This window comes from Cryptomeria japonica, chromosome 3 (assembly GCF_030272615.1).
Source record: "Cryptomeria japonica chromosome 3, Sugi_1.0, whole genome shotgun sequence".
Lineage (NCBI taxonomy): Eukaryota > Viridiplantae > Streptophyta > Pinopsida > Cupressales > Cupressaceae > Cryptomeria > Cryptomeria japonica.
In genome coordinates, this window is record NC_081407.1 from 241,561,543 (window position 1) to 241,571,094 (window position 9,552).

The 9,552-nt window shown below is 32.0% G+C and overlaps 1 non-coding gene and 1 pseudogene across 1 annotated transcript; both read left to right on the forward strand.

Annotated features, from left to right (window-relative positions):
* Window positions 1-1,969: 1,969 nt before the first annotated feature.
* Window positions 1,970-2,042, forward strand: TRNAR-UCU (transfer RNA arginine (anticodon UCU)). Its single transcript has one exon. It is a non-coding gene; the product is annotated as a tRNA-Arg (tRNA).
* Window positions 2,043-8,513: 6,471 nt separating this feature from the next.
* On the forward strand, window positions 8,514-8,687 carry LOC131074448 (U4 spliceosomal RNA; annotated as a pseudogene).
* Window positions 8,688-9,552: the final 865 nt, after the last annotated feature.

The following is a 9,552-nucleotide window of genomic DNA, read 5'->3' on the forward strand; positions in this document are numbered from 1 at the left end:
CTACAAATTTAGCAATTTTGTGCTACCTGTAAATTAAGGTATTAATGAAGTACAAATAAATCTTACTCAAATTCAATTTCTAACCTAAGAGCTCTTCATAATTATTTAACAATTTATTCATCCCCTTAACCTTTGATGATGATGTAGCTTTCATATAGGTCACATATGTTTTCAATTAGTACTTATCATTTTATTTTAAATCTACACATTAAATTTACTTATCACTTGTCACATATATTTCTCATATTCTAAACAAATAAGAGATTTATAATTATTATATTTTATTTTACAAAATTAAATATATTATAAAACAAAATTTTACAGTAAATGCGATACTACTTTATTATTAAATTACATTTTTAATTCACTTGAGTGTTTGGGTTCACTGACCATCTCATCAACTTGCTGCACTGTTGCATTTCTTGCCGCCATTATTTGGCACAAGCGAAGAACTCAACAAGACAGAGAGAAAAATATAATTGAAAGAGTTTGAAAAAGTTGTTGGACGTGAAGATGTATTTATAGGCGTGGGCGGGCCTGGAGGACGTTCTCAGGGCTATTGTTAAGGTGACAGCTATATTGTCAGTTGTACAAACCTCGCACTATATTTGTAACGCTCATAGTATCCAAAATTGGGGCAAATCGATGAATTAAGGGCGCTCAGTGTATGGATAGACATGGAGGACGTGCTCAGAGTGACTGTTAAGGTGACAGATACTTGATAAACTCATGAATTTTAGTGTATGCACATTGCATGTTAACGTTGCTTTTAAGACCGACAGAATTGGGACAAATCAACGGACGAATGCCACTCATAAATTAGAATGATTATAAACCTTTTCCTCCATAATTCTGAAATACAAACGAATATGAAAAAGGAAAATTGTTAAGAGGAACTTGGGGCGATTATGCTGAAAATAGTTTCAATATTAATGTGAAATGTTACTGCATTACTTTTTTTTTTAATGATTCATTTCGATTTAATTACCTAGAATAAATATTTACCTCAATGCCATATTTGTGTTCCCATGAATTCCCATAATATTTAGTGTCCACATATCTATGTGCAATATAATTACCAAATCTCTCGATGCACTAGATTTGAATATTTATTTTTCAATATTTAACATTATTATTATAAAAGGTTATATGTCACATATCATTCCCCCAAAATTTGAGATTATTATAAAAGGTATGCACTAGATTAGACAATTGTTTTTTACATATTATAGTGATGAAATTTCTCCTATGTGATTATGTGATTTCTCTTTTCTTCTTCCTTCTATCATTTCTATTTCTCTTTATCCCCATTTCCTTCCCTTCTTTATTTCTAGATTCAAACCTCAATATCTATTTCTAAAGCTTTAAGTACTTGGGTGGTTTGTTTTTTTAAGTTGTCTTCAATTTGTGTGCTTTGACTTCTTATATCTACCACTTACACTTAGTTCTAAGATGTATTTTTTAATTATTTTTTTAATTATTTTTCTATTAATTTATAATAATTTTTCAAATAAATAGATATTTTGAAATGGATATCTCTTCACCTTCTTTACATAAATCTTTCAAAATATAAATATACTAGTAAATAGATCTTCTCAAAACTATTTATAAAAAAAATGTTAATAACAATCACATTTTTTTAATCCAAAATTTAAACAAGACAGCAGTCTGAAACTAAATAGTGAAAACAAATTGATACCAACTGAGAGCCATAACGAAAAGAAGAGGAGGATCAATCATCGTAACATTTTGCAATAAATATCGTAACATAATTTGCAGACCTCATATTAGGGTTGGTAGAACAATTTACTGGCTTTGGAATAAATATATTGTTCCACAGACCTGTTTGTCAATAATATGAATGTACACACCAGGTAAAATCAGTTGAATGTCGAACTAAAATTTGACGGGTTGCGATGAATTAGGGATATGTACAGTATTATAGTAATATTCCTAAAATTAACTCGAAGCGCCCGTGGCCTAATGGATAAGGCGTCTGACTTCTAATCAGGCGATTGTGGGTTCGAGTCCCACCGGGCGTGGAGTTGAATGGTTTAATATTTTTCTCGTTTCCATTCATACGCTTTTGTTTGAACTGCCAGCGATAAATTCAGTTCATGTTTAATAAAATCTATCAATTGATCATATGAGAGAGTTCAATTTATGAGTGTGCAAGAAATTTTATATTCTTTGTTTCTATTGATGATATCTTTGGATCCAATTTATTAGTTTGATCTTTCACATTTTTATTATTTATATTTGTTTTAGATTTATATCATTTTTATATTTTTATTCATGGGATTTTTAAGTACATCTTCTCAACATAAGTATTTCTCAAAATCGTGTAAAGGAGTAGTGATAAGGTTGTTTGCATCATTATTCATCATGTTCTAATCTAGTGAGGCACCTCTATCTACATCATAAACATTCAATATGTTTTTTGTATCAGTTGCATCAATCAACAACAAATCAGGAGCACACATAACACCAAGATTTTTGACGTGGAAAACCCGACCAAGGAAAAAACCATGGTGGGAACCTGCCCACAATATGATGATACTCAGTTAGAAGTATATGGAATATTACAATGGGGAATGCACATGCATTGAAGCACACTTCCTAAATCTCACTTCGTAAAAACAACAAAGGGCTACAACCCAGGGAAGACTCATTATCTTACAAACACATTCAGATTACATCTAGAAGACCATGAACTGAAGAAATAGCATCTACTACTGCCTGGTTATAGTTCATGTTAAGGACATAAGAAAATTCTCCTCACTCAAATTCTCTGCCTCCAAAAGATATATGCATTATTCAGTCATACATATCTGATTCTCATCCATACACTTATCCACACACTTTATTACAATGATATTTCATTTATTTATACATGGCATCCTCACCAAGGTCGACTCAACACACTTCACCTAATTACAAAAATATAGCCACACACGCTACCAAATCAATGTGGACCAAGAAATGTCGATTAAGACACAGCACAAATCCATATCACATGCCTCAAATATGAAACACCTCCAAGAATTATGTATCGAATATCGGCAACACACTACAAGCATCATGTTGGCCAAGAACATGAAGAATACCACTGGATCAAAGAAAATCATCAATAACACACTCATTGATCAATGTGGATCACCAACACAAATAACACACAATATAAAAACATCCACAAGTATCATGAATCACCACCACAACAACTCAAATTACTATAATCATATCACCATTATACCGAACTTCAAGAACACTAACTGAATTGACTCTCAACCTGAAATATTCACTTGCAGAGCAGCAAATCATGAACCATTTGAATTGAAGACACACATGAACATCCCAAACACTTAGATCCAAATCTGCAGATCAAGATATTACAATGCAAAGCAATGCAAATCAAAATACTGAACACTATGACATCATTGAGCAACAAGAAAACTAGCAACAACATAGATAGCCACAACTCACTCAAATCTTCATGCGGACCCCTAAAAATTGTACTGAATCATCTACACACAACCATCTCAAAACCCTTTAGTCTACAAACATTGATCATCAACATATAGCATAAACCAACTAACTAAATTCCACTGCAACATAGCCACAAACAGAGAAATATGTTGACATCAATGACAACACATCTCTCAGATATCATTAAAGGACATATTTGCAGCAATCACCCAAACATCTAACATTTATTAGGTGATATAAATGAGGTAAGTATATGGTGGCTTTTTTATTTGTTAGGGTGGTGAAATTTTGGAACCAATCTAGGATGTTTTATGAATGGTGAGGATTAGAGTAAACACAAAGTGACAAGGAGCTCATGAAAATATTAGGAAAGTAATACGTTTGGGATGAGTTCAGAGTTGGTATAAATGAAGGTGTTGGTAGCAATGTCATGCCCTTCAATCCCATTTTTATCTCATTTAATACTTTGAGATCGAAAGGATTGAGTTATATTGAGAAAATTTACAAGATTGAGACAAGATTGATGGGATTACTCAAGGAATTCATTTTCCTTTAGAAAATATTCAAAGGTAACATTGGGTTTGATAGTCCAATTCATAATTTCCTGAAACTTTGAGCTATAGAAAAATTGTCCCCTCCAAGAGTAGTTCAACTCATCTGGAGCATCCAAAACCATCAAATTTCTAATATAGAGAGATGGACTGGTGAAAAGAGAAGACGAACCTTATGGGTTTGAATCCCTAAGTGCATGTTCCCACTTTCATCATTAGTCTACCCAAGAATCTTTTGGTCTTTTGATTAGTTGTTGATATTCTCTATAATTGTTTGTTATTCTAAATGCTGAACTATTATGTTTTATTTGTTCCTACCAAACAATTATATGTGTCATTAATGGTATTTTGTTGGTTTGAATAATAGACCACCATTTACTAATCTACCTCTATGGAAAGGAGTATATGATATGAAAAAACTACCATATTGTGTGCGTAGTTGTAAACTTTAAAGTTATGACTTTATGAAGGGAGTTATTAAAAAAACAATAATTGGGTTATTTAAATACTTTTCATAAGATAATTTAGGATCTAAATTTGTCAAAGAGACCTACTTGTCTAAGTATTTTTTTGTGATGGTTATCCATCCAAAGCTACCCTTTATGTATTTAGATGTATTTCATTTTGAATAAAATTAAAAGAATAATTTTTAAAAAAGTTTGACAATCTATCTAAAATTATCTCTTTCATTTATACAATCTTCCTATAATGTTAATTATATTTTATACTATAAATAACTAAATATAATCATATGACCATAAAATGTAGCACCTTTGTGCTACTAAGAATAATTAAAAGCTTTTGACGATCACATGGCCCTCTAAATTTTTATAGAAGTAGCTAATAGAAATTGTTTGAAGTTGGATGTCCTATAATATGTTTATCATAAAATATGAAAGCGAAAACTTTGCATGCAAAGATTCACCTAAATTTAATGGGTGCTTTCTAATGATTTAAGGGCAATGATTGCAATTTTAATTTTTAAAATAAAAGGGGCTCCTGGTTTTCAAGATGACATTTCAATTTATCGAGTAAAAGTTTTCCTTTATATAATGAGACCTATCTCTAAAAAATTAATAATATTAATTTTTTTAAAATATGAAATTGCTTCTTAAATGAATAATTGTGTGAGAAAAATGTAAATTTTTAAGTATTAATTTAAATATTTTTATCTATCTATAAATTGTAAGATATTTTTATTTTTTATTGATATATAATTCTTTAATTTATTATAAAAATATCCTTCTATTTAAATTTTTATTTAAAAATATTTAAAATTTTAATGAGTACTTAAAAAAAATTATCCTTCTAAAATTTTAACTAGCTCCTCCATAACACCATGTAGACATAAAATTTCTTAAGACCTAATGAAGCTTACAAAATGTAATTAAAAGTTATTGAAAAATCTATTAATGATAATAAATTTTGTATAAAAGATAAAAACAATATAATTAAGTTGAGAGGTTTTCTATAAGAACAACAAAAGCAATGGTAAAGATTTTAAAATTTAATAAAAAATTGTCGGAGTTCATTGTCATTGATGTCTATGTGTTGTAATTATTGTCAACCCTCATTGTGTTGGCATTGATCTCTATGTGTAGTTGTATGTAGAAATGTTGCTAAGATATGATGAAGTCCATGGTTGTATGTCGACCCTCATCTAGTATTGATGTCTACACTCAATATGTTCTATTGTCATTGAGCTTTGCTCTTGTATGATAATGATGATTCGTTGAAGAACAATAATGGCACGATAAAGTTTATGATTTGATTTCATGCCTTGTTTGTTGTCAGCAAAGATGTTATCATATGAAGATGAGGATTACAAGCATTAATATGAAGATTAGAATTATTAAGTTGAGGATTAGAAGTATTATTATGAGGATTAGAAGCATGGGGATGAAGTGGATAACATGTTGATGCCTTGTGCATACCACAAGCTATTGTTATATCTCTCTTGTTGCTCCCAAGTAAGAAAAAGGTGCTGAAACAGTGGTTTGGTCTTTGGAAATTAATGAAGTGTGAAATTCTAGGAAGATGCTTTGATGTCTACCTAGGAGAATGCTTCATATTCCTCTACACTCTAAGATATGGTCTTATTGTTTTGGATTTAAGATGTATGTTTTGTAGACATTGCACTCCTATCCTTTTAGCTCACTGGTGTTTTCACAAATGTTTTGTGGTAAATGTAATATGTTGGTAGTTTGGTTGCTCAAGAGGACTAGTTTGAAAAATGCTCTACATTTCTCCGAAGTGATGCTTTTATTCCTATGGCTTGGTGGACATGCTTATATTGTATGCACAATATCTCAATTCATATTTTAGGTGATAAAATGTACCACAAGTTTATTTGATAAGGTTCTATCTCATGACTATGTCTTCTAGGCTTCCGAGTATAGAGAACTCTATATTTGTTTGGTTGTAGCATCTTGTTTTGGCATGAAAATGTGAAAGATTTATTTTAGGATGTTGTTGAGTGCTTAATAAATGTCTCTATCTGGTCCACATGATAGTGATCATCTTTTTGGTAACTCATTTTGTCCGGGGTTGGTTTTTGGGGGTTTTTTTGTTGTTTTTCAAAAGATAGAGCTTATTCTCTTGATTCGGCTATGCATTTATGGGTATGCACTAGCATTGGTGGTTATGTTTAGTTGTGTCTAGCACTTTTTGTGTCTCAATTTGAGTTGTATTATGCAAATTCATTTGGAAGCTATGTTTTTGGTTTGATTGGGTAAGTGCTACACATTACCTTATTGGTGACTTGGGAAGGTGTGCACCACCATGTTTCGTATACGGGGATACATGGAAACATGTAATAAGTTGTTTTAGGTCAACTCAATCTCTTGGTTTGGATTGGTTTTAGGACAATATTGTTTTGAGACCGACTTGTCGGGGTCGTTGCTTGTCTACTATTTTGGCTGATTTAATTTGTTGGTATCTTTGTTTGAGGAGGATATATATATATATATATAGAAGATCAAAATATTTGCAAGGGATTGAAGCATGCGGATTGTGAAAGATGTGAGGTTGAGGTAGTTAAATTGTGTGTTGGATGTTTTGGAGGTCAATTGCTTAATGGTTTCTTGAGACAACATGACAAGAGAACCTACATTCTAAGGCTTATTCATTGTATTTCAAATATTCATGTGTCTTACTTTGAGATAGTGAATCTCTTTAGCAAATCCTTTATATATTGTTTTTGAGGTAGTTAACTTCTTCAAAAAGTCCTTCAAAGAGTAGTGGACTTTCTTAGGTAGTGAGCTTTAAAACAAATTGTAATTCTTGTTCATATATATTGTAAGATAGATCTCACCAAGGGTTTTATCTTATTAGATTTTCCACGTAAATCTAGTGTTCTCTTGTACATAAATATTCATTTCTTTATCTTTCGTTAAGAGTTTTGAATTTGAATTGTGGTAAATGATTTAAGTTTCAAGGATACTTGGTTTATTTGTTTTGGTCCTTGCACACGGGCTTTGGTGTTTTGCAGGGCCAAGTGGCATGATAAAGCAACTGAGAGTGCCTTGGGTTGTTTAAAAAACTCACTTTTAGTGATTGCATTTATTACTGTAGACCATTCCCATGAGTCTCTACTGTAGAACCCCTTCTGTCACAAATGCCACAGACCTGCAATTCATGTCACACGTTAGCCAACCACGAACTCAAAGAAAAATCACCAAGATGGGATATTGTCTACAATGCATTCCTTCCAAAACAGTATTACCACATTTAGATATATCGTATTTCAGAGATATGGTGGATATTTATCATGCCAGTATCCATAAGTCCCAAATCTTACCGATCGAGTACGAAGATAATTTGCTGTCTCCTCCGTAAACAGTAGCGATACGATTCAGCAGAAAATTTAAAATCGGTCTATAAAATTTTTAATTAATATTTTACAAAAATAATAAATATCTTGTTTTTGATAAAGATCTTGTTCTTGTTACCATTAAGTAATTAAAACAAATAAAAACTCCAAACTTCTTATTTACTCATAGTACATTGATAAATTTAAAAACGGACCTGAGTCGTAAACCACACATATGTCATTTGGGCAAGAATGAAGATGATAATGGTGATGATTCCTCTGATACTCTTTTTCTCTCTTTCTGCGCTGCCTCCTCATATCATGGAAAACCCTTCTAATTATTCTGATCAACAAGCTCTGATTTCTTTCAGGGCTTCTCTGCTTCTCGATCCATATAATTCCCTGCTGGATTGGTCTCCAAATCACACATTTTGCAATTGCACACGGGCTTTGGTGTTTTAAGGATTCAACTACTCCTTTTGCATTTAAACCGGGTTCGTATTTATTTAGAAAGACGTTTTGTTAAAAAGTAATCTAAATACGCTGCAAGCAAAGAGCGGTTTGATCTTTCATTCGACACAGCCACGTTTAGTCCCACATGCAGTGTGAAGAATTAAACCGTTGAAAAAGGCACTATACAAGGGGATATGATGGATTCTGTAGTTATCTTTGCGCTTGGGGCAATGACGCAGCTGGTGAGGTTATAACCGAGGCGCGTCAATTGCTGGTTGAAAACTATTTCCAAACCCCCTCTTTGGCCTTCCTTCAATGGTAGGCCATAGAGAATTTTAGAGAATTTTTGAAGGGCGCTCTTTCAGATGGCCCAACAAATCAAAAAATCTGTAGACATCTAAAAATGGTCAATGCTTGTGGAGTCATACTTTAACATTTCCGCATTGCCTTATTTGAGTCATACTTTAACATTTGCGCATTGCCTTATTTTAGGGTTCTTGCATCGCATTAACATTTCTTCTATGTTGCGCACTTGGTCTTTATCATTTGTGAGCATCGAGTCCTTTTGCATTCCTCATTTTTATCGCTTTCAAATTAGGTCTTGTCAATAACAATCTTCAGTCATGATTTTGGTCGATCCTGTCAATCTCTTATCAACTTGTCAATCTCATCATTTTGCGATCGATTCGTCATCGATCCTTGTCCTTTTCGATCATGTCAATTTGGATCGATTAGTCATTGTTCCTTGTCAATTGGTGCCTATCAATTTGATCTCCTTGTCAATCTTGGTCAATTCGTCATTGATTTTTGTCAATCAATCTCAATCATTTATCAACACTGGTCCTTTGCCAATCAGAATCATGATCGAACCTACATTAATTTCTTGTTGTCTTGACCTAATTCCTTGTCGTCTTATTTCTAGGGTTTTATGATTTGTTCATTTAATCCTTTTCTTATTCTTTGTGGGTTAAATAAATCCATTTATTTAGTCCTAGGTCTCTTTCATGAATTAATTAATGGATGAAAACCTATTAATTAATTTACCTAATTTCTATTTCATCTTTTTCTTCAATTTTCTAATTTGCTAATTTCTCCTAATTTCTAATTTCTATTTCTATTTCAATTTTGTCATAATTTGTCATACTCCTTGCATAGCAACTTGTCATTTGTCATAATGTTGCCATTCTTGATTTGAATTTCCTTTCGAATCTCTTCATGCTAATCTTGTCCTCTCTCCAATTTGTCTATAAA